We start from the raw sequence: 7,700 nt of genomic DNA, 5'->3' as shown, positions 1-7,700 counted from the left end.
GATCCTGCTCCACCTTAGAGTAGAACCCCGTCAGGGGATAGGTCTCCCCTCCCCCTGGGAGTGGACATGGGCAGGATACTGTTACTCATTGTCAGGTCTGGGGCCTTGTGCATAGAGAGCTTCACAGGGAGTTTGGAGATCTGCTACACCAGCTTGAGGGCCACGTGGTGCAACTAGAGGTTCAACCTGTCCCTCCTACTCATCCCTCAGCAGAGCCACGTTTGGGGCAATGAAGGTGCAGTAATGACTGCCCATGGGTAAAGACCTCACTCCCACTGTTTCCACTAAGGGGCTCATGGTCTTCCAACTTTCAAACACCCCTCCCCATTCAAGATATTTACCCCAGACATGTGTCATATACCGCCCTTGTATGCTGTCTTGTCTGTTATCCTACTCAACCTACCTCCCGAAATATACCTGCTATCCCTCCCCAACATCACATTCTCACCTTGAAAAAAAAGGGCAATCTGTTCCCAAAAAAAAAATCTCTCCCCATACATAGCTATCCATTTCGCACACATGTCTACTGGACACATATAATCTGGTCTAACTGGCTTCACAACATATCAATGTTGTCCTCAACCCTCTCTCAGGGGTATGATTGTCCAAATCTACCTCCAAATCAGTGTATATGAACAGCTGTTGCTGTAGAAGAAATGGGCAGCTATGGACCTTCCCTACACCCGTCCTACACATCCCCAGCTATTTTCCCTACTGTCTTTCCCCCTTTTTGCCCCTTTTTCACCACTTTCCTATCAACCCTTTTTCTTTTTTTTTAAAGAAATTAGCATGGGGGTAAGCAGTAGTAAGCACTTTTAAGCACCAGTAGGCGTGTTTAAACCTGTTTGCATGGGGGTAAGCAATGCCTACATAGGTTAAGCAATTTAGAAGCTAACTGAGCATAAGAAACTGTAACTGGAAGTTAGCAGTGCTTACCTTCACACAAACCCACGCAAACCCACTTACAACTGCTTAAAAGTGCCTTAACACTCTGTATCCAATGGCCCTTGTTCTACCCATCAACAAAATAAACAGCCTTTGCAAGGCTCGAACCCAGTACCCTGCATACCATAGCCAAAGTGATTTACCACTAAGTCATGTCAGATATACATAACCCTGATGTTTTCACAAACATATCATCCAGCACAGTAAACGTATTTATACATGTAGATGTGTGTGTGTGTGTGTGTGTGTGTGTGTGTGTGTGTGTGTGTGTGTGTGTGTGTGTGTGTGTGTGTGTGTGTGTGTGTGTGTGTATATATATATATATATATATATATATATATATATATATATATATATATATATATATATATATATATATATATACATATGCATACATCTATTGAACATAACGAATACATATATGGCCAAAGGCACCATTAATGGGGGTGAGGGGGCCCAAGCTAAGTACATCTTGTAAGTATTGATATCAACCCTCCCCCACAGCCAAATAGCTCTGCCCTGCAACACAATACCAACTGTTGCAAGTCCCATACCCAGGACCCTAAACAACATAGCCAGGAGAAGTTAACAGTAATCCATCACACCTGTATGGTGTCAGGATGGTATCAATAACATATCATGCAGGACAGTCTGGTTACCATAAGGAATGTACAATGTGGAAGCAATAAACATTCCAAAGATACACACACACACACACACACACACACACACATATATGCATCTATCTATATATATATATATATATATATATATATATATATATATATATATATATATACATACATACATACACATATACATACACATATACATATATATGTAAATACACATACACACATAGATATGTATAGGAAGATACATATTTAGAGGGTGTACAGCATATTGAACAGCCAGTATTCCTACCGTTGCCACCTTTTCAAATGGACAGTGTATAATTCACTCATACAAAAGACAATTGTTGCATGAAACGTATACCCACAGAGACATCAAAGGATATGACACCACACACAGGTTTACATACATAAGAAATGTTTATTTGTGTACTATTACAGATGTATATTCCATGTCATATAGCTGTTAGGTCTTTGAAAAAGAAGCTAGGCTTAAAATGGCTCGCAAGGACAGTTAGCCTAGTACTAATCTATGAACCTATGAAACATACTAACAGAGTAATGCAACAGAGTAATGCAACTCTCAAGCAGATCATTTTATAAAGTAATCTGAAAGCATAACATATGTTGCTGTCCAGGCCAAGGCCTTCAAGTAGTACAACAGCAAAGAAAGACTGGGCCAGAGGATAACAATTAATCAACAGCAACTAATTCAGATGTTTAGTTCAGCAGCCTCCTATTACACTCTGTACTCAAGCCCTAGGGGAAAAGAATTAGGTTGCCACAATGAGGATGTATCTGTTACATAACAATGCTTAACTGAAACCATCACTATCACACTGACAAACAGAACAGTTTGTATGACAGTAAGCACTAGGCCACCAATGTTTCCAAGGTGAAATGTATGAAAATGTACAGCCATATACCTTAAGGCGGCTTACTACCGATATCCCTCACATGTTGTAACAGCCTAGGTTATATATGGTGCATACCCCACCCCCATAGACTGACTTACAGTGACATATAACACTGCTACATACACTGACCTCTGGACTGCAGAAGGGCACACACTTTTTGTGCAGTTGTAGCCCACATATATATGGACCCAACCCCACAATATGTGTGGGGACCACAACAGCACTGGAATGATGGCAGGAATGGCAGCATGATATAATCACAGGCCACTACATAACCTCTTACTGCATGTCATATGGACAACGCCTGGTATATAGGTGGAGGGCAGAGGCCGGAACACAGGGCCATATTTGAAATAGTGTTGTTATACACTGAGAAAGTTGCTGGTGTTACAGGATAGTTTGCAACATACCCTTAGTCAGGAATATGAAGTCAGAAACACAAATGGATGTAGCCATGTACTGATAGCACTCAACAGTCACAATGCCAGTGATATATCTGACACAAGACCCATGTGATGGACAGACAATACATAACAGTTAATCCTCTGGTCATCATGTGGATAGGCCCACAGTTGAGGGCTATGCAGACAGACTGCATTCCATGCTAAACTAGTATGTACACACAAACCCTGTAACACAGGTGCTATACAATGCATATTACAACACTACTCACACTGTCTGTAGGTCTGGAACCTTATAGAAATATGTAACTGGCCTGAGTCTGCAAGTCCTCTTGTGAGAGGTATTGCTACCTGCTGTGTGTAACACTGCTGCCCACACACAGGAAGGATGTCCTCCATACAGTAAAGGTAAAGGGACCATGTCCACATGATGTAGGAATTTATAGTAGTGGGTTGCCATGACAGTTGTAATTGGAAGTACTACACAGCATGCTGCATGCAGGTAGCAAGTGGTGGACACTGATTGATGCAGAGGCCATCACCTGATCATGTGCATCACTTACTAAATCCATGCTACAATCTGTTCAAAGCAGCTCAATCCATTTATTGGAGAGAGACCATGATAGAGAGAGAGAGAAAAAGAGAGAGTGAAAGCAAAAAAAAAGCAAATACAACAAACAAATAAAAAAAAAAAAACACATCCATCCAGCTGTTCGCACAGCAAACTATACATAAGAGACATCATTCCCACAATAGGTATGTGAAGTATATATGCATGTAACTGAATGTAGTACTTGGTCCACAATAATGGGACAGATGATGTGGAATGATTTATATGTGCCATCAGGTGTTGTTGTAATGATTGCATACCGCCTATCTTGATCTGGCCAAAGCCTTCGACTCTTAACCCCCACTCGTACATAATAGATAAACTCTCTCAACTAGGCATCAATCCATATGTTAACAGATGGGCAGCCAACTGGCTCAGTGATAGAACTCACCTAGTGAAAATAGGGGAAGCCACCTCAAGCAATAGACCCATATTGAGTGATGTACCCCAGGGTTCGGTCTTAATGATTGGATGGGAGATAGGAAATTCATCTCGAGGATCACTTCTGTGGCTCTGCTCAACAGGGGCACAGGAAAATAATTTTCTTGGGTGGCGAAAGCCAGGGTATGTTTTTGGCTAGGCTGATATATAGTCCCTAGGGCCAATAGCCTAGTACCTACCTATGAACCTATGAACCTATGTCCTGCTCAACAACTGCTATGGACAATAGTGTCTGTCCCTATGGGCAGTGGGCCATACTTGTTAACTGTGCAGATCTGCACTGACAAGATGTAAGCCATCATAGTGTGTGTTGTGTAATGCAAGACATGTATATTAGAGTGGCCAATAGCTGGTGGTGGAAGTAATGCCATTCTGATGGACACATGGGTTCCAGAGCCCACCACTTGCAGGATAGTCATGTTAACGTGTAATGTAGCATGCAGAAATACCATAGGTATGTAATAGGCTTACCTACAATATGCCGCTATATATATATATATACCCCCCCCCAATGTTAGGCTGTGTCCACATGTGGCACCTGTCTGTGTTGTAGCAAGGCAGAACAGTGCAGCTCTGCAGGAAGGAGAGTTAGAGAGTGTGGACCTGATGTCTGAATGCACTATATATACATATATATATATATATATCTACAGATATATATATATATATATATATATGCTTACAGATATACAGACACCTATATATATATATATATATATATATATATATATATATATATGTATATATATATATATATATATATATACACACAACTCATAATATACATCTACACACGCAGACATATATATGATAGTTTCCCCACAGGGAACATGATTACAAACACATAGCACAAAGTGTTGTACAATACGATATATGTCCCAATGGTAGGTATTCTGTAGACATATCTGTTGAGTTGTATGATCAGATTGTTGTTGCAGATACGGTGGGGGGGGAGACAGAGATGTGTATTAAAAACTATGATAAACTTGCTGTATGAGGTCCTCAGACCTGTTTCCATCTTTATGTCTTTCAGGCAAGATGTCCAGGGAGAGGCTTCCTGTTTATACAGCGGAGGAGAATGATGTCATCATCTCAGACCTGGTGCAGCACTAACAGGTGTTGTTCAGCCAAACAGCCCATGAGCAGCAGGAGCGGACCGCCTTGTGGAACAATCTTGTCCACAGGGTAAACGATGTCGGCCTGCATAACTGCAGTTATGAGCAGGTCTGGCATCATTGCACAGACCTACTTTGCAATACCCGTCAACGTGCTGCTGCAGTCAGGGGTGATCAGCTTGCAACAGAAGGGGTCATGCCATACAGCCCTTCCTGACACATGTTGAGGAGCTCCTTGCCAGCCTCAGGGCACCTGCCTGCCTGCACACACAACACCTGGTGGAGAGCATAATGGAGTTGGGTGCTACCCACACAATGGCAGAGGAGCCTGCAGGTAAGGCCATAGGGCACATCAGTAGACCACTGTTGCGTATCAATCCACATCTGTACAGTTAGATCATCCATATGTGAGATGACATATATATAGTCTGTTGCTGCGTAGTAGTAATAAACAGATGTGCATAATCTGTAGTATTGTGGGCTTGTACTGTTGATGTACTGTAATGCTGCACCCACCCTGTACCAATGCCACAGCTCTGGCTACTGACATCACATCTCTCACACACTTATGTAGGTCCCTCTGGTATACCTCCAGGGCAGCAGCCTGTAGCTTGTGAGTATGGTGTTTGTTCAGGTTTGCCAATACACCGGTCATGTTATGGCCATGGTATATTCCATGCACACATTTAACACACCTACCCATAATGCATGCTGTACATGTTCATGTATTGTTGCTGTTAACTGTACTGCATCACAGTGATCACTATGATGGTGTATCTGAAGGGTATGTCAGACTCTTGCACTATAACTAACATCCTGTCATTGCAAAATGTGTGCACAGAGATGAACATAATGGTGGGACAAATGTCCTACAGTAGGGACATGTGTGAAACATCACCCTTATACAGTGCTACAACAGTGTATATACCAGTATTGCAATGGCAACTCTTACAGATCTACACTATGGCATATCATAATACTGCAGTCCACAACCCTTACAACCTGTAATGTGGTCCTAACATGAGCAATGAGTGTGTAATATGTTAGGACAACAAATATGGGAAATGCATACCTTCACAAACCCTGGAAGCATATGTGTGCTCACACTCCAGATAAAATATAGTGGAAGCAGCTGTTGAGGTATGGACCGCATGCATTCTTCAAGGAAATGCACCTTCCAGCAAGTACACATCCCCAATATCACACCAAGAAATGGTTTGCTGTCCAAGATGTTTGGCCATCAAATGTGCCGACTTACCTGTAACAGAGGCAGCCATGGCTTGCACACATCTTACATGCCATGGCATGGACCCCATACCTAACAGGTAGCACCCAGGAGTTGGACATGTAGCCATACCTCACCATTGCATATACCATGGCAAACAGTGCAGATAGTCATGTATGTGGCGAGGATGTATGGGACAGGAATAATGTAGGAAATAAACAGATGGCTATCCAAGACAGACGATGTCACATGTAGCAAACCGGTCATGCAGGCTGGCTAGTAACATGTCACAACACTGCAGGAGTTGCAGGAATGTCTAGCAAGTACTAGCTGTGCAGTAACCTTGTCAGCAATTGCTTGGACTCTCCCTACGTGTGGCCCATGGTTTAGGGTAATCAGATTGGACAGCCAGGCCTCTCTACAGTTAGCGTATGCATAACAGAAAAGGTCCCCAGAAGGCATACATTGCAATGCATACTGGTGTACCAACACCACATTGTAAGTAAGATACATGTGCTGCACAACCAACATCTCACCCCTCCTCAGGCCCACCATCCCCATCTGTACATTGCCAGTGCCAGTGTACACCTGTATGTTTGCCATTCATTAGCTGGGACTAGTCTGCTACACATGGTGTTCAGTGTCTGGGACACTGCAAACTGACACACATGTGTAGGCCATAGTTGTCAAGCATCTGCAAAAAAGGCTGGAGGTGGGGAGGGGGTGTCATCATGACACAACAGTGCACTGCAGCAGGGATCCAAATGATGCTATGAATAGCTGTATCTGCACACAGTCAGGGTCAGGAGCTGTGGCAGACATAACCCTGACTCCACAGCAAGAGTGACGGCAGTGTGTGAACTTCAAGGGATGTGCACATGAGTTGACCTTGCAATCATGCAGAGTTGGGGGACATGTGTAGGGCAGACTGACCAAATACTGGCAAATGCAGATGGCCCATGCTAGTATACTGCTGTCAGGAATAGTGACTGCTGTAGTACACATAGTAGGTGTAACAAACCATCACAATAGGGAGGTGCACACATATTCACCCACAAAGTGTATGCATCTCAGTCACTATCAGCACAACTAACACATTTGTTTGACACTGCATTTGATTGTACAGATTATATGTCACATATCAGGTTCATGTAAAGTTAACATATGCAGTAATGTGGTCCCATGGCATTTCAAGGAAGAGGGAGTCATATCAGTAAGGGTGTGTACACTCCCCATTGCCATGGTAAGGTTTGACGGTTGTCAGTGTAATTGTATTGTATTGGCCATACATGCACCACTGATGATGACATCTATAAATCAGACATTAGGCATTCACAAATGACATCTGCCCACATTTCATCCCTGGTATGTATCGGACAAACACATAGGGGCTGTGAGTAGCAGGGCAGACAAA

Source organism: Protopterus annectens, chromosome 1.part2, assembly GCF_019279795.1.
Source record: "Protopterus annectens isolate FY-2018-M chromosome 1.part2, PAN1.0, whole genome shotgun sequence".
Taxonomy (NCBI): domain Eukaryota; kingdom Metazoa; phylum Chordata; order Ceratodontiformes; family Protopteridae; genus Protopterus; species Protopterus annectens.
Note: the sequence above shows the minus strand (reverse complement) of the source record.